General features: G+C 35.6%; 1 protein-coding gene across 1 annotated transcript in view; it reads right to left on the reverse strand.

The window, feature by feature from the left end:
• LOC148952166 (uncharacterized) overlaps positions 1-20,000 on the reverse strand; it is an 81,007-nt gene that overhangs the window by 44,427 nt on the left and 16,580 nt on the right. The gene's annotated exons all lie outside the window — the stretch shown is intronic.

A 20,000-nucleotide genomic window follows, 5' to 3' on the forward strand; every position in this document is an offset into this window, starting at 1 on the left:
ATGGGGGGGTTTTCCTTTGGAAATGTTTGACAGCGGAGTTTGGTTAGTTAAGGCTAGTTCTATTGGGGGGGTTTTTAAAATGACTATTTCTTATATCTTTTTTGATAGTTTCCGATTGAATTATCAAATGGGAAATTTAGTTAAGCTCTTGGCTAGCGGTCAGCGAGTGGCTTACCCGAGTTGAGGCTGAACTTCCAGAAAGGGGAGCTTAATGTAGGAGTACAGGTAGGGAGCTTATATTAACGGTCATGCTGACTCGAAGTCAGATTGATGAGTTTCAGTTTCTCTTAGGAGCGAGTGGAGCCACAAGGACTAACAAGCTTGAGAAATATCAACACAAGAGAATAAAATAAAATAATAGTGCGTTTATTGTTACTTACATAGTAATCGCAGAGTTCTTGGTTGTATCAACAAATTAACAACACAGGTTTCCAATACAAATTGTACTGAGACGAAATATCTCAAAGTTAGTACACTTCAAAAGTTTGTTACAACACAATCATGATCAAAAAATAGCTAGAAGACTGGTGTAAAACTCAAACTAAGACTCCAAATAGACTCAAATAAACTCAAATAGTAGACTGGCGCAAAATTGTTAAGTTCTCACTATCTATCCTCTGCAACTATGCCGGAGGTTACGTTTAGGCGTTGCTAAAAGTATATTTTCTCAGTCCTTATTGGCTGCGCTATTGTCCTACATTACTATTGGACTGGCTTGCACCAATGAGCTACTCGGGTTTAATTACAGTTTATGAGTCTTAAGATGTCACTCTGGAATTTTTCTAGCAACTAAAAATTCTACACTGCAATGTTTTGCTAACAGGTGTCGCTTAATTTATGACTTTTAAGATATCACTTTGGGATTTTTCGACCGATCGAAGTTTTGTATTTGTAATATTTTACCAGCAGGGTGTCGCGTTATTTTCAGAGGAAGTACATTTTATTTATTTTAAAGTTGGTCAGTGATAATACTATTTAATTGCACTAAGATAATCAGGTGTTAAACTTAGTCTCCAGAACAAAGCAATTAGTTTAAGCAAATATTTTACATCTCGAGTGACTACTTTTTTTCGCATTGTAAATCTTACTGTCTTGTCAGTTTGATATTTTCGAGCGCTTATTATTTGAACATAGGTGTTAATCACCTGTCGTGCAAGATTTGATCAAGCTAATATTTATTGGATACTTTGGAGACGGGGGGTCGGATTTACTTGTTGCATTTCCTGTGGGAAAGATTTTTTGTTAAATTAACTACGTTTATTTCAGTATTTTAAATTGAACACTTGATATTTGTTTGATTTATAGGTTACTTGAATTCTTGAATTCACATCCTTGGGTGATGTTATTTTACTGGGGTAACTTTAATTGGGGAATTTTGATGTATATTTTTTGAGAATCTATCCCATTACATATCATCCATCCCACTTTTAACGATGTCCTCATCTTTGTTACGCTCCTCCCAATTTCTAATTTGTTTTGTTTTTTTTTTAAGTAATTTATTTTGTACTTATTACTTGAATTAGATCTGATTTTGTAATATTAATATATATTCTTTTTTTTTTATTTATAATTTATTTCTCTACTAGAATATACATTTAAAAACATAAATTTTAAATTTTATGGACTATTCACTCGATTTGGAGAAGGGGCCAAAGCGTTTCTGCATTAGGTTATGTGATTATATGGTAATTATTATTTCCTCCATCTAACACTAAGTTTACCTTCACCTGATACGATTATCTCATTACTGAAAATGGTACATTTTGCCCTTCTAATACTCGACTTTATTTTCGCCTGACGCTAAAATGACACGATTAAATTTTTGTTCCTTCACTTGATATGCTAATACTTCTACTTAGTTTTAACTAATCTAAGTTCGGCATTAATAATTGCTTTATTACCTAACGTGATACATGTTTTCTACTTATAATGCTAATTTATACTTCCACCTGACGTTAAATAGGCACGATTATATTACTATCTCTTCACCTAATATTAAAAGTCCTTCACCTGATGTTCTAATACTTCTATATGGCTCCAACTAGTTAAGTTCCGCTTTTATAATTATTTTGTTATTTAATGCGAATTTACGCTTACACCTGACGTTATGTTGGTATGATGGGTATTTGACTTCAAAAAAGCATCTAATTACGTCTAAAACATCTAACTGCATCTAAAATTCTAACACACTAAAATTAAAACAATTTGCAAGAAAAGGTTTAACACATTAATAGATTCTGATATTAATGTCTGATTGCAACACTGAGCTTATGTAATTTACACTGATTTTCATATTTTATGAAAAGCTCTTTATGTTCATTAAAGTTATTAGCTAGATACATAAGATTTCACACTTACTTCATCATTCTACGTGTCTATATTACTCACATACGTTTTCACTCTACTTTGGGCTTCCGTTCACTTAATTACTAGGTTGGCTAATTGTTCGTGGTTTGTCTTCTTGGTGTTTTGCTTTCTGTCATTCGTTCTCTGGAATAGGTGTTTGTGTTGTTCACAAGTATGAGTGTATGCACAAAATTGTCCGTGCGTGGTTCCTTACGTCATATACGAGGGGTTAATGTTGTAGATTCGTTGAAATGTCTATTAGGTACGTAACCCTTGGGGAATTGATTACATGAAATGGGTATCTTGGTCGCTAGCTGGGTATCTCTTCTTTGACACAGTTTGACCGGGGAAAATCAAATACTCGTACAGTCTGTGTTTCCCGTAAATTTTTCACATTCAATCCATTTTTTATTTTGACTATGGGCTGTGTTTCTACATTTAACGTTATCTATGGCGCGGTTGTAGTTTGATTTGAGTGCCTTGGCTCGGCGCATTGTCTTTGATTTTCAGTTCAATGATTCACAACTATTGATAGCCTAATATGGAGATGAAAACAACTGTTTGGTTCTCTTCTTTGAACACTTCGTTTTGGGAAAGACCTTAGTACTTAAAGTTTATGTTTCCCACAGAATCGATTCTGGGTGGTTTTTCTTCTCGTGGATTAGGGTTTGGTTTTAAGACGTCTGATAATGATTGGATAGAGTCAAAACTTAAGCTTTTGATCTTTGTTAATATTGACTCTGATGTGGGGCTTAAGATACATAGTCCTTGAGGGATTGACTCTGGGTGAATTCTTGGTGTTTTAAACATTAAATCTTAATTCCGTTGCCGTCTAGGTATTCGACGGTTATTTATGCAGTTTTACGACATGACAGGTCGAGGCGGCTCTTTAGGTAATCATCAATTCAGGTATATGTTTGTGTATAGGGTCCTTGGTTCCCGACACAGCTTGAGGTAAAATTACCTGGTACAGGGTTCTGGTGATCTGGATTGGTGATCGTTTTAAGTTTCATTTATACTTTAATAGCAAAACATTTGTTTTCGTTTTAAGCTTAGTTTTCATATTCAATCTAAGCATTACTCGCTTTAGAATATATTGATTAATTTATATTATTACTTGTTGTATGTAATTTTCATCTGATAGTGCAATAACTTTCTATTTATTTTGGATTCCATTTATTGTCTGAGAGTAATTTCTCCTAGTTTTTAGGCTGAATTTTCAAAGTTATTCGTATAAAATTAAATTCAGTCTAAAATTATCTTCACTTTTCTTTGAAAAACACGATTTTCTAAAAGTTTTTTTTAATTAATCTTAAAAAGGTTAATATTCGTGACACAACTGAAAGGCTTCGACGCTTAAATATGAAAACAAAGAACTTTAAAATGAAGTATAAAGGGTTTATTTAAAGAACTCTGAAATTTACAGTCTCTTATATCAGAAATTCTAAAAAGCGTATAAACGTAGCATAAAAGAAAGGTTTCGATACTTAACTTCGAAAAGAAAGAACTTTAGATTGAAGTATAAAGGGTTTATTTGAAGAAATCTGAAATTTACAGTCTTTTACGTCCGAAGTTCTAAAAAGGTTAATATTCGTGACACAATTGAAAGGCTTCGACGCTTAAATATGATAAGAAAGAACTTTAAATTGAAGTATAAAGGGTTTATTTAAAGAACTCTGAAATTTACAGTCGTTTATATCAGAAATTCTAAAAAGCGTATAAACGTAGCATAAAACAAAGGTTTCGATGCTTAACTTCGAAAAGAAAGAACTTTAGATTGAAGTATAAAGGGTTTATTTGAAGAAATCTGAAATTTACAGTCGTTTATATCAGAAATTCTAAAAAGCGTATAAACCTAGCATAAAACAAATGTTTCGATGCTTAACTTCGAAAAAAGAACTTTACATTGAAGTATAAAGGGTTTATTTGAAGAAATCTGAAATTTACAGGCTTTTACGTCCTAAGTTCTAAAAAGGTTAATATTCGTGACACAACTGAAAGGATTCGACGCTTAAATATGAAAACAAAGAACTTTAGATTGAAGTATAAAGGGTTTATTTGAAGAAATCTGAAATTTACAGTCGTTTATATCAGAAATTCTAAAAAGCGTATAAACGTAGCATAAAACAAAGGTTTCGATGCTTAACTTCGAAAAAAGAACTTAACATTGAAGTATAAAGGGTTTATTTGAAGAAATCTGAAATTTACAGGCTTTTACGTCCTAAGTTATAAAAAGGTTAATATTCGTGACACAACTGAAAGGCTTCGACGCTTAAATATGATAACAAAGAACTTTAAATTGAAGTATAAAGGGTTTATTTAAAGAACTCTGAAATTTACAGTCGTTTATATCAGAAATTCTAAAAAACGTATAAAACTAGCAAAAAACAAAGGTTTCGATGCTTAACTTCGAAAAAAGAACTTTACATTGAAGTATAAAGGGTTTATTTGAAGAAATCTGAAATTTACAGGCTTTTACGTCCTAAGTTCTAAAAAGGTTAATATTCGTGACACAACTGAAAGGATTCGACGCTTAAATATGAAAACAAAGAACTTTAAATTGAAGTATAAAGGGTTTATTTGAAGAAATCTGAAATTTACAGTCGTTTATATCAGAAATTCTAAAAAGCGTATAAACGTAGCATAAAACAAAGGTTTCGATGCTTAACTTCGAAAAAAGAACTTAACATTGAAGTATAAAGGGTTTATTTGAAGAAATCTGAAATTTACAGGCTTTTACGTCCTAAGTTCTAAAAAGATTAATATTCGTGACACAACTGAAAGGCTTCGACGCTTAAATATGAAAAGAAAGAACTTTAAATTGAAGTATAAAGGGTTTATTTAAAGAACTCTGAAATTTAGTCTTTTATATCAGAAATTCTAAAAAGCGTATAAACGTAGCATAAAACAAAGGTTTCGATGCTTAACTTCGAAAAGAAAGAACTTAAGATTGAAGTATAAAGCGTTTATTTGAAGAAATTTGAAATTTTCAGTCTTTTACGTCCGAAGTTCTAAAAAGGTGAATATTCGTAGAATTCTGAAATCTACAGTCTTTTATATCAGAAATTTTATTAGAAATTTATCAGAAATCCGAAGTTCTAAAAAGGTTAATATTCGTGACACAACTGAAAGGCTTCAACGCTTAAATATGAAAAGATAGAACTTTAAATTGAATTTTAAAAGGTTTATTTAAAGAATTCTGAAATTTACAGTCTTTTATGTCCGAAATACAGTTTGCAGCCCTTTCTCCAGGGGCTATGGAGGGTCATATCATCACCAAAACCAAATATATTTGACCTTTGAACTATGTTGAACGAAATGGCTATCTCAAAATTGTGATTGGATGACTTTGGGTGTAGGGGGCGTTGGGAGGGGGGGGGCTAGTTGCCCTCCAATCCTTTTGGTCACTTAAAAAGGGCACTATCAAATTTAATTTCCGTTCGAATCAGCTTATACATCTCTCTATGATGTTCTGGTCGCCCCCTAGCCCTGCTAGAAAAAAAAGGATTTTTCTTGTTGTTCAAGGAGGGGGGTTGTAGTTTCCCATAGCTAGGTTTTAGACCGTGCGTATTCCAATGGTAGTTTTTTCATTTTGATATGACGCAATTTTTGAGGGGTTTCAGACTTTTCGAAATCACCATGGATTTATTTTCGCAATAAACTTTTACTTTTAAGACGAACCGAAATAATAGTTACCATTCCTGAATTAATGTCAGATGGCAATTTTTTTCACCAGGTAGTTTTTTTTATAAATGCATTTTTAAACTTTGGTTACTATGGGCTGTGATTCGCTCTTTACGAGGTTGCAGCTACCGCTGCAACTATGATTTGCCATGGACTTCCATGACTTTCCTTGGATTTATCATGTCAGTTTCTTAATAAGTGTTTGGTGATAGCTGAATTGCTAACCAAAAAAAGATAAAAAAAAGACAAGAAGTCCAAAATTTACCAGAAAAACGAAAATGTTTTACAGGTTTTGTTACCTATGAACATATTGTCTTTCACCGGTTAATGTAATTTTGGTAAAACAGGCCTAAGCACTAGTCAGCAGAAGTTTATGGCTGGTGTCTGCACTTTTAGCTTCACCTAAATGCCCGAAACGATAGGTCGTATCTGACATTGTTATAATTTTGCAGTGTTTAAGCAAAAAATAAAGTTCTAAGTTTTTTGTGGGAACAGTTTTTTTTCAAAGGTTGAACTGAGAAATGAACATGTACAAATTCTGCTTAAGAATATTAAGGGGATGATAAAAATCTTAAAATACAATCAATATTATCGTCAACATTGGGTGTCAACTATTCAGTTGTATCTTAACAATAAACTTTTATGCAAGTAATGCCCACAATATATCCAGTGGACATACCCATGCTCTTCGACTATTTTAATTCTTGACGTGTTGCAGTGGATTTGTGCAAAAACAGCAAAATTTAGCTATACATTAGCAGCCACAGTAGAGGAGGGGAGTAAACCAAAGATTTTTTCCATTTGAAGTCCAAAAATGAAAATTTTTGCGATATTTGGAGCGAAAATGCTAATTTTCAGAGGAAAAGGGAAATTTTCTCTTTAAGGGCTTTTTACTAACCTTAAAAGTTACTTTATTAGATGAATGAGAATTTCAAGAATTGAGATACCTTAAAATTCAGGCCCTGGGAAGCAGAATTACTGTTTTGGGTGCCTATTTGGGTGAAGGTCAAGGTGGCAATTACACCCTAGTTTCTAGTTCCCCCTAGGTTTTGAAAATAGCTTTTTTTTATTTTTATTAAATTTTTAATCAAAAAACGAAAAATTCCCTAACCCCTAGATCTTAAAAAATACATTTATTTTCATTACAAATAATTGAAGAACCCTCACCCCTTCCCTACATTTTCGTAAATTGGCACCACTGATTGAAGTTCAGGAACTTTTCATAAACCCAGAAAGTCGTTGTGCTACTCGCATGGAACTTTCAGGGATGGGTCTACAGCCAAAGTAATTTCTAGAAATTTTTTTTTAAATTTATGCCTTCCCCCTTTCCTGTTTGTAAGGTTCTAGAGATAGGTCACTCCGTAATGAAAGATTTCCAACTTTGGAACCAATAAAAGTTGCCCCCAATAATGTGGAGAAAAAATTATTATACATACCATGCCCCTTGACTATCCGGCTATGAACCCCTCTTGCCCCCCCCCCAATGAAAATGCTGGAGATTCGCTCCTGGTTATAGGGACACATGATCAGAAGTTCGAAAAGAAGTTCGAAGAAGAATGAACTGTATACATTTTCTTTCTTATATTTTCATCCTGAATCGATCGATAAAGCCTATTTATTGAGTTTCCTTTGATTAACAAAGGTCAAAATGGAGAAAACTCGGCTTTTCATCTAGTTGGGAAATTTCGTAAGAGGAGTGAATTAGATTGTGTACTAGATTTCTATTTCAAAACGGTATTTTTCTTTTCAGTTCATTTAACCTTTATCGTTGTGACCTAAAGCAAAAAAAAACTCAGTACTGTGTTGACCTCATTATGAACTTGAGAAAAAGACTGTCATGACATTTTTTTGTTGTTGCGTAAAACTTCAACTTTTGGCTCGGTCCGCTTATCACTAAAATAGGGCAATATCCGCCCTTATCCGTCTTTCAGAAATTGACATTTGTCTTAGTAATGAACGGTGTTCCATTTCCATAATTTCACGTAGGTGTTATGTTTTGCATAGCAAAATGTGATTGTTCTAGTTTAAAAGTCTTTTGACACAGCAAAAGAAGCTGTCTGACACAGCAGCAAACCTTTCAAATAAGGCGCAAACTTTAAGGACATAGGCATTAAGACCAGGGTTGCCACCCTGGCCTGGAAGAATTTGCTAAATCTGAGAGGAAAAATTTACTAAATCGCATCTGTTTTTACTAAATGTTCAATTCGACTTTTTAAATAAACCATTAAATCGATCTTCATTCAACCTTTTTAAACAAAAATCCCCGAGAATGTGGAAGAATGAACACATCAGGTGCATATGGATAGGTTGCATTTGGTCAAGCTCTCCCAAGGTGCAAATTAAGTTGTCTTTAATGTGTTATTAATTTTGATGTAATTTAGAATATTTTGCAAGAAAAGGTTAAATAAAGGTTGAACTTTTATTTAGCAAAATCTAGATTATTAGCTATAAGAGATAATCCTTCCGGAGTTAATATAAATTATACAGCAAAGCCAACACAATCAATTTAGGGATATGGTTAACATGGGAGTTTAGTCTTTCCACTTTCTTTCTTTCCTCGCAAAGATATCCAAGATTTCCTAAGAACTTCATAAAGAATTTCTTTTATGAAATATATAAGATCAGAAACGGCTTTGAGATTGAGTTTATCTCAGAAAAATGACGTTCTGCTTCAGGACTGGAATGGGGTAGCCACGTCGAAGTCAGCATAAAATTCGACAAAAAAAGCAAAAATGTAACCAAGGATTGTCAGCTAAATTCTTCTAATTGGTAACACGCTTCCAAAACATAATTACTTACTGATTAACATCAAAGTCTAGCTCACTTTTTATAAAAGGAAGACGTTTCCACTCTGTAGTTAATGTCTCAAGATCAACATGAGAGAACATAGAAGCCTCCTTTAAATATTTTAAACAGAGAAACAATGGACTTGGCTCATTTTGACAGTTTCCATTACTCTTAAATTATTTCTCAGTAACAGCTGTTCATAATGCCAAATAAAAAACGGCAAGCTTTGCTTATAACCTGAGATTACCTCCAACAATCAGGAGGGGAGGGGTCTGTAAACATTTCAACAATAATTTCACTGGTAGGCTGTATGGCTTGCATCTGAGAGGCCACAAACTTACTGTCACCCAGTGAGCAAAACCTAGGTTTTCTCATCATAATAACTGAAGATATTTTAAACGTGTGACAATATAGATAGCGTAAGATAGATAGCGTAAATTGCTGTGTAGAAGTATGCCCATAATGACAGTGTGACTAAACCGAAAACAGTTGATTTTTCCCGAGATAAAATAAAAAATTGCTCCAAAAATGAGCAAGCTGTTGATTTTTCAAAAACGTAACATTTTTAGGATCGTAACATAAAAAGTGACTTTATTTAAAACGTAACAAAACTGTTACGAACGTAATGTCTATGGCAGACATGGTTAACAGACTGTACGTAGTCACAGATTCTCTTTCTCCAATCACCACCAAGGTAGATAGAATAAAAGCACAATGGCCACTCCCGATTCGTTACTTGCCCCAGTAGTTCTAGTTCAGTTTTTTAGTTTGGAAGATTTAGTTTTTCATTTACCTAGTATAATTTGAAGATAATATAGCGAGTTCTTTGTTTTGTATTTCTGACCAGGGTGGTAAATACTGCAAGATTACACTTTGGTGTAATTTGGGAGCATGGAACTTCTAATTTTAGTCTCAGCAGGAAGGATACCAAGGAGCTACCGTAGCGGGGTTTAAAGGGTTTTCTTCTTCAGGTCTAATTCCTTTCGGTTATACTCAGGTACGTACAACCCTTAGTCCGACCATCGTAATGGTCACACTCATACTTAGAGTTTTCTAAGCTATATCAAAGCGTCGTATTAACTATTGGACCAATCGCTATTCCGAGATTCTCATGACAATTTTAGGCTACAGATGTTAGCCTATAACTACAGCCAGCAGTCATTCTCATTCAGATACCAGCGCTAACTATCCTCGTACCGGTGGGTTACACTTCATATGCAATGATACAAAAATATTCTAAAGGAAATAGTAAATTGTACGCTGCGCTTATAGACCTGCAGAAAGCGTTTGATAACGTAGATAGAATTTTGTTGTTTGAAGCTTTGAGTGAAATTGGATTACCACATCAGTTTATGAATATAATAGCTTCGATGTATTCATGGACTAAAAGTTTTGTGAAAGTTCCGCAACAGGGTGTCTCTTCCTCTTTTCCTGTAAGTAAGGGAGTTTTACAGGGAAGTAATTTATCTCCAAAATTGTATTGTATATTTATTAATGATATAGTGCAATTTTTCCAATGCCAACGGGCAGCAGTACTTCGTCTTGGAAATTTGAATCTCTCAATGTTGCTTTTCGCAGATGACATAATTTTACTTACTGATTCTGAGGAAAATTTACAGTCTCTACTGAATATCCTAGCAGAATATCTGCAGAAAAAGAAACTGAAGGCTAATGTATCGAAAATTCAAATATTGATATTTAACAAAAAGCAACCAGAGCTGCCCCCCAAGTTTTATTTGGAAAGTCAAATTTTAAAAATAGAAGAGAAAGCAACATGTTTAGGCTTTACAGTAACTCGAAATGGTAAATGGACACAACATATATCAGCAACTACGACAGAAGGGAAAAAAGCACTTTTCGGTATTTACAGGAGCAACGTTACAACAGGAATAAGCGATCTCAGCCTTCATAAGCATATATTTATCACAAAAGTTTTACCCATACTGCATTACGGGGCAGAAATTTGGGGCTACCAGACTGCACAAAGATTAGAAAATCTACAACTATAATACTACAAGCATGCATATGGGCTGCATAAAACAACTCACTCCCTATTATTGAAAGGTGACCTAGGCATCTACAGTTTAAAAATACGAAGAAAGATACAGATGATCAAGTTTTGGCTCAAAATCCTAAATTTACCCGAGGAAAGACTTATTCTTGCTGCTTATAAAGATCTCCTCACCCAAAAAAGTAAAACCACTTGGACAGCACAGATCAGAAAAATACTACAGGAAACAGGCTTTTCAGACGCGTGGAATGGAGGACAGGGACCACTGGACCAAGAAAACTTCATAAAGGAATTCCAAGCAAGATTGCACGACCAGGAAATTCAACTTTGGTGGACAGCTTTAGATAGGTCGACTAGTCTTACTTTGTATAGAGATATAAAGCGGATTTATGGACAAGAGACATATTTGAAGCTGGGGTTACCTAGTAAGTAAATGAAAACATGGTTTCAGCTTCGAGCCAATTGTCTACCAATACAAGGAAAATAAGTTTGGAAAAATAGAGAAGGTCCGGAAACGCAGCGTACTTGTCTAAAATGTGGTGAGATTGGTTTTGGGCTGGGTCATTCCCTCCTGCGATGCCGGTGGCTTTTTCACATAAGGGGAGAAATTTTGAAAGAGGGTAATGATTGGCTACTTCGGAGGATTTCAAGTTCAGATTCACCACAGACAGTAGTAAGTTTGGTAAATTTTGCATTGAAAGGTATGAATGTTGATTAAGAGGATAGTGATTTTTGTATGTCTTCATTTTATTTATCCTTTTTCTTTTCTTTTTGTTTTGTATATGGCTGTAAAAAAGCTTTAATAATACATTATTATTATTATTATTATACAACAGCTCAGTTATTAAAATTAAGTGTTTCTCAAAGCCCTTATGTGCTTAGCAGGCACATACACACGGTTTTTTTTTAGGATGAAGGGGGGGGGGGACGCTAATCAAGAATCATTTGATAATTTGAAAAAGAAGGGCCGAACAAAACGGGAAATTTTACAATCCTGGAAAGACGGGCCTCTCTTCTTACTTATGTCCCTGATACTGATTACAAGTTTCAGATCTTCGATCCTATAGCCCTATCCGAATATAGCCGCTGGAAAGCGGATATTCTGCATCTTTATTTTATATCCTGTTTATGAGAAGTAGAAACGGGATTTTAGTTGTCCATCGGCAATATGTCCCCTCCTTTTTATGCACGACATAGTGATCTGTACACTACGCAATCATAATTAGAGTCTTCACACGTCCAACCCCGGATTTTCCGCCTTTATACCTTTATTTGGTAATACATCAGTACCTAAGGTCCTACCCTGCATTTCTCATAAGCAGTTATACAATGTCCATGCACTCATATATCCTTTCTACCATCCGATTTCGCCTCTTCACGCTTTTTTTGCTAATACAAGCCTGCTTCCAACCCTTCCTCTGTGGCTCCTATCCTACTTCTTTACCGACGGGATGCATATACTGGCCTTTATCTTAACTTATTAGTCCTGTCTCTTCAAAAGCTCCATACACTTGTTATAAATTTTTGACTACTCTTTTAAAAATGCGATAGCATCACGGTTATCTTATCAGTAACAACCTAGCAAAAGCAAAGAATAAAAAGTGGGTCCATTGCCAGTATAACTTAAATTGTGACCGGCGTTTACCCCCCCCCCCCCCCGTGGAAAATAAGGCTTTCCAAATTTGAGAATTTTATTTGAAGTTTATTATTTTATTTCCATAGGGAGAAGGAATTTAGTACTTGTGTATTATGCACACTCACTCAAGTTTACGCTGTGTAAAACTCGAGAACAAACCGGTTTCTTCGTTAGTTTTTTTCAGCTTAGCGCGAAACAACACCAAGAGAAGTGACAGAATATATGGGATATGTATAATTTGGGCTATACATTTGCACATATAGGGGGGGGATGGTAAAGTATTTGGACAGTTTGAAGTCAGAAAACAATTCTTTCTAGGCATGGCCACTAAAAAATTACAGAAGAATAGCGAGGTATATGGAAATTTTGTTAACAAAAAAAAAAAAAAAAAAATCCCAGAACAAAGTAAATGTAATCTTTCATTAAAGTGTTTTTTCCTAGTGTTAGGTGTTTTTTTTTTCAATGACCGCTTTTCCAAGTATTAAGTACTATTATTAGGTTAATGTACTATTTCAATTAAGTGTTTTATGATGATCGCTGATCAAATTTTATGCTATTTGTGCCTTTTATTTATGTTATTTTACTATTTTCATGGTCGTATATTTGGCTTTAAAATACACTTCTCTATCTATCTATCTAATATGTAGAATACTTGTACCAAACACATTTTGCATGCAGACCCGCTATACTTCACCCCCCCCCCCCCCACCCCCTCCACCATGCAAATCTATAGCCCAAATTTACTTCTAAAGTAACGAAGAAACTAAAGTAAAAACTGGTGTGTTCTCGAACTTTACACATCGTAAACTTGAGTGAGTGGCGCATAATACACAAGTACCAAAATTCCTCCCCCCTACGGAAATAAAAAATAAAACTTAAACAAAATTCTCAAATTTGGAAAGCCTTATTTTCCTCGGGGGTGTATTTTCCGGAGGGGGGGGAGGGTTACCGGGGGGTATTTTCAAAGCTGAACGTAGACTTGTTAGGGGGGATAGCCCCCTCATATATAGGACATTACTTTGAGTTTTTTCACAAATTATTGTTGTTTTGTTTTTTGCATTTAGTTTGTGTTCATTATTGATATTATATTAGATATTTCAGGGAGTTTGCCTCCATAATCTTATGTTTCATGTATTTCATTCTTTCTCACCGGGAGAGATACTTTGACTGTCAATACAAAAATCTTCCCTCAGGATGGGACCCAAGCCAAAAAGGCAAGGAATGAGCATTTTCACCCCCTAATCACTTCTAAATCATGAAAAGGGTGCTTCAGCTCGCGAGTTTCGGTTGATAGTAACCACAACCGGCCAGTCGGTTATGTGACCATTGATGCAATTTGAGCAGCCCTTGTGATTTTAGTTTTAGAGTGATATAGTGAAGAGGAGGCTATAGAGTTCGTCAACCCTCTCACGATTTAATTCCAAAATTTTTTGATATGGTCGGGCTTCTTCCAAGTCTATTAATTCGATCGTAGGCCTTGAATAAGGCAAATTAGAGTATCTACCTTGGAATTTTGAAAAAGAACCCTTGTTTCGCAACAATAGACCATGGGAAAGGGGGGGGGGGATTAAAAGATCATGAAGGGATGCCTAATTGCTCTCTGATAACTTTCTCCTCTTAAAAAGGGCTTTAAAAAGCTTATATTTTCGTTCGAATAAGACCCCTCTAAAAATTCTTTGACTATGGTTTTAAGACAAAGAAGACGAATGATGTTATTAAATAGAAACAATTTCCAAATGCTGGAACTGTTATTATTATTATTTTTTTTTTTTTTTAAGAAAAAAAAACTACAGATTATAGGGAAGAATTGAAAATAGGCCTACTACTATTACTACTATCAACAACTGACTGCAGCACCAAGCCGCCTGAGACCAACACAGCTACACACACTCCTCCTCTATTGCAATCTATTCTAAGCCTCCCTCTTCGGACCCTACCAAGAAGTCCCTATTTCCTTTGTATTATTCCTTACGAAATTCTCCCACCCCATTCAAGGGCGACGTGCTTTATCTTCCAGTTCTTCCAAACCTTTTTCAACTGTGGAAAAAATTCTGGGCCTTGGCTAATCTACTTTTAATATCTTCACTACAGCCACCGTCTTTATTAACAATACTACCTAGGTAAGTAAAGCCAGGGCCGGAAAAGGGCGTTTGGAACGATTGAATCCCGTGTTTGAAAGGACCCCGCACCGCCATCAAAATGAACAATTGATTTTCAAAATTGTGATATGTTCTTAGCAATTCCAGTAAGCGTTGCTTCTGGAGAGAGATCATTTTCCAGGCTAAAGCCAATAAAAAACTATGTGATATCAATAATAAATCAGGATATACTAAATAGATTTTGAAACCTTTTTAGAAGCATTTGCAGAAAACAAATTTAGAAATCTATAAATTCATATACCCATATTTGGTGATGTAAATTTTAGGATGTATTTCCAACAGTTTTATAATGTCTAGGGGACACAAACGTAGAATAACCTTAGTAAAAAATGAGTACAACCTAGACCAGTGGTTCTCAAACTTATTTAGAGACTACCCCTTTTTACCCGCAATACATTTTAGGGACCCCTTCTCAGTTACTGGTACTAAGTAAACTATAGCTAAAATATACATAAAATCGCCAGTTCTAAAGTTAAACGGTTGTTTTATTATTTTTTTGTTGGCCGGCCGTGTACCTCCTAAAAATTGTTGCGAACTCCCAAGGGGTATGCGTACCACAGTTTGAGAACCACTGACATAGACCATAAAAAGTTGACAAGACCAATCCAAGCAACTAAGGCAAAAGTCCCTGAAAAAATGTCTAAAGTAATGATAAAAGAAAATAAAGATAAAAGAGATATGCATTTAAAATATTAGCAAAACTGACAATTAGAACAAGTCAAAACGAAATTGAAGAATATAGAAATATGCAATTAAAAGATAAGTGGCAGCGAGAATCATAATGACTCAAAAACGAAAGTGAAGGGGAAAAAAATATGCGGTTACAAGACATGCGACAATGAGGATCAGAATGAATCAAAATGAAAATTAAGTACAGAGATATATGTGGTTAGAATATATACGACTAATAGAACTAAGAAATTTGTTGTTAGAGCATAGTCAGTTGCAAGAGGTACAAGCAACGTCAGGAATCAGAATTTGCCAAAGATGAAAGTAAACAACAAAGAATTTTAGGGTTAACAGACACGCTAAAGAAAATATCAAGAGTGTCAAAAATGACAGTGAAGAAGAAAGACGTGTCATGTCAAAGGACTGCAAGAATAAGAACGAGATAAAAATGAAAGTGTAGAAGAAAAAAGGTACTTGTGTACATAATGGTACACATTCAAGAACAAACCGTTTTTATCTTTCTGTATTAAGGGACAATTATCTTACGCTAAGTGGAAAAACTATTGAGGGGTGACAGATTATTCTGGACTCACACAATGTTGGCTATATATTTGTACATTAGGGGGTTGGGGTAAAGTATTCAGAAAGCGGTAAGTTAGAAAACAAATCTTACTTCATGTTATGCAGAATAATTTTAGCTAACACATTTTGCATGCAGAACCGCTATACTTTATCCCCTCCACCCTCTAATGTGCAAAAATATAGCCCAAATTTGTCTATAAAGTATTATATTTTCATTATATTTTGGAACTTTTCATTATCACTAACCTATTTAGATTTCTTGAGTGTGTACAATTATGCAAGCAAGTACCAAAAAATATTATGTTAGAAGAACAGTGCCGCCACAATCTTCGATGCCAACAAATTGTGTCATAAAACCCAGTGAAAAAAACTACAAAGATGGCGTAAACTATGCAAGTTTTATTTACGAGTCATTGGGACCCTTAAACTCTGTATGTATTCACTGTGGAGTCCTCCATTATCCCACAGTAAAAGTAGCCAACAAAGATCATTTACTTGGGGGCTGCTGCCTGCTTTGTCAAATTGCATTCCTGCATCAACAATTTTAAAATAAGTGTCTCAGGTCTGCTGTAGAATGTCACTTGCTCTCTAAAGATTTCCAAAAGCCAATTCGAAATTTAAGCTCAGGTTTTGCTTTAACTCCATTCAACGTAAGCGATGATCGAACCAAAATTAGTCGTAGTGTTTTCAGCTTCAAAATAGCTGGACAAATTTATGACATAATCAATTTAGCAGCACACCCATCACAGACCCCTGAAGGTGATTTTGAACCATATTCATATGGCCAAATGTACTTAGATCCCAATGGAGATGTTTAAGAATACCTTTCACATCTTTTAAATTATTAGATCACTCGTAACCCAACAGATCCCTATAAAAAAATGTTTGGAGACACAAATAGCTATGCTAAAGGTTACATGAAAATGCAATATATATATATATATATATATATATATATATATATATATATATATATATATATATATATATATATATATATATATATATATATATATATATATATATATATATATATATATATATATATATATATATATATATATATATATATATATATATATATATATATATATATATATATATATATATATATATATATATATATATATATATATATCTTATTTATGTATGTTTATATATGTTTATCTATATGATGGAATTGATTTTGCTTAAAATTTAATATATAGAGGGGGCCCCGCGAAAAATTCCAATCGGGCCCTGCACCTAGTCGATGCAACCCTGAGTAAATTGATCGATCTGATCGTTACTCAACATCCCCTGTTCACTTTCATTTATTCCAAGTCTTAGCGACTTATCTTCTTAACAGTAATTATCAAACCTATTCTTGTACCCTGAACTCGCTAAACCTGTAAAAATTCATTCATTTTTAAATCGGCATAATTAGATAATTCAGCAAATTAAATCAGCTCAAATCATCATTATTATTCAAATTATAAATCATTATTAGTAGAAGTGACCCTATTGATCGTGTCACGCACCCCTGCTGCCACCTACAACTTTTTTAACACCATATATTGACACGAGACCCACGTGGTTTATGGTTTTTGTCAGTGAGAATTTGAAAAACAGGAATTTTGTCACATTTATGGATGTCAACAGCAATTCATGTCTGTTATATGGTTTTCTCAGTGAGAATGAAAAAACAGGAATTTTCTCACATGGAAAAACATGAATTTTGTCACATTTATGGTTGTTTTCATGGATGGTTATGTGTGTTGTTCGATTTATTTGATGTTTTTCTCGGATGTCAACATCAACTTATGGATGTTTTATGGTTTTTGTCAGTGAGAATTTGAAAAACAGGGTGACAGGACCACGTGGTGTATGGTTTTCTAACTGATAATTAAAAAAAATTAATTTTATCACTTGTAAAAAAAGGAAATTTCTCACATGGAAAACCATAAACCCCGTGGTCCTGTCACGAGTAGCACCTGTGAACTTGATTTACATAATCGCTAGGGGAAATTATTGATTCACGAAGGGGAGAATTAAGAAACATTAAGGCTTGTTTAATCTTAGGTCTGAGGGATAAACGTTCTTTAGGTCAGAGAGAAAAATTAATATTCTATTTTTAAATAGGGCTTCATTGATCTTTAGTGTCAGGAATTATAATTGACATCACTTGTTATCTTGGAATTATGCGGGAGTCTAAAGAGATAGAAATTCTATTTTTAAATACGGCTTCACGGAGCTTTAAGTCGGAGAGATAAATTGATATTCTAACGAAACCCTAATAGTTTAGCTAGGAAAATTTATGAGATGAAGAGATTAACGTAGGAAAGGGTTTCCTAGAAATTTGAAATGCGCTAGCGCAGAGATGCCAAACAAAAGGAACACACATAAATTACTTTTGTATTTTTGCAGAAACCTATCGTAAATCAATAAGTCCCCTTTGTAACATCAAATTAATTACTCCGGTCTTGACAAATCATTCAATCAATGACAGCGTCTGTCAGACTTTAAAAATTTTAGCCTAGAAATATTTCTCAATGACTATATCCAAATCATTAATTTCTTTGCCTCGGGAACAGTTCTACTGGTCGAACTCCAAAGGATATTAATAACCACAGGCCATGGAAACAATTAGGCAAGAAGCATCATAGTGATGAATTGTTTTAGCGCACGAAAAGGTTTCTTATTAATTTGAAATGCATTAGCGCAGAGATGCCAATAACACAGGAACACGCTGAATTTACGTTTAGGGATTATATGGGCGAAACCGTTTTAGACAGGCTATGGAACTATTTCGGCGAAACAGATAGAGACATTTTAAAAGAAGATTTTTGAAGAGATTTTAGAAGAGAATTTAATGGTGAAACTCTGTGGTCGTTATAATACACAAGTTTCATATGAACAGTGTTGTGAGGTCCTCTAACCCAAGCCCAAAGGGTTCCAATCCTCCTACCCCAACCCCGAAGGAAGCCCCCGGTCCGCAAAGGCCCCCAAGCACCCCAAGGGCCACCGGCGCCCCCAAAGGCCCACCCAGACCCCCAAAGACCAACCCCGGGCCCCCCAAAGGCCCATCGAACTCCCAAAGGACCAACGCGGTCCCAAAGGCCCTCCACCGGCCCCCAACTGACCCTCCGGCCCCCCCAAGGGCCCCCAAGCTCCCAAAGGGCCACCGGGGCCCCAAAGGCCCACCCAGACACCCAAATGCCATCCCCGGGCCCCCCAAAGGCCCATCGAGCTCCCAAAGAACCAACAGGGTCCCAAAGGCCCTTCCACCGGTCCCCAAAGGCCCATCGAGCTCCCAAAGGACCAACGGGGTCCCACAGGCCCTCCACCGGTCCCCACAAGTCCCCCCGGCCCCCCCAGGCCCTCCCTGTGCCCCCCCAAAGGCCCCTCCAGCTCCCAAAGGCTCACCGGCGCCCCAAAAGGCCCACCCAGACCCCCAAAGGCCCTCCCCGGGCCCCACAAACGAATTATTTACTGACCTTCAGTTGTTGTGATTTTAAAAGTTCTGCTTTTGTTTTCTAAAATCATCGCCTAAAATGCCTCAAACTGTTTCACCCAAAGAGACACATACACAGAGACACACACACAGAGACACAAACAGACACACACACACAGAGAGCCCTCCACCGGTCCCCAAAAGTCCCCCAGGCACCCAAAGGCCCTCCCTGTGCCCCCCCAAGGGCCCCCCAAGCTCCCAACGGATCACCGGCGCCCCCAAACGCCCACCCAGACCCCCAAAGGCCATCCCCGGGCCCCACAAAGGAATTATTTACTGACCTTCAGTTGTTATGATTTTAAAAGTTATGCTTTTGTTTTCTAAAATCATCGCCTAAAATGACTCAAACTGTTTCACCCAAAGAGACACATACACAGAGACACACACACAGAGACACAAACAGAGACACACACACAGACACAAACACAGAGACACACACACATAGACACACACACAGAGACACACACACAGAGACACATAAAAAGAGACACACACACAGAGACACACACACAGAGACAAACATACAGAGACACACACACAGAGACACACACACACACACACACACACAGAGACACACACACACACACACACACACACACACACACACACACACACACACACACAAAAACAGAC

The sequence above is a fragment of the Artemia sp. Qi Xiang Cuo genome, chromosome 5 (genome assembly GCF_049724085.1).
Source record: "Artemia sp. Qi Xiang Cuo chromosome 5, ASM4972408v1, whole genome shotgun sequence".
NCBI classification, from domain to species: domain Eukaryota; kingdom Metazoa; phylum Arthropoda; class Branchiopoda; order Anostraca; family Artemiidae; genus Artemia; species Artemia sp. Qi Xiang Cuo.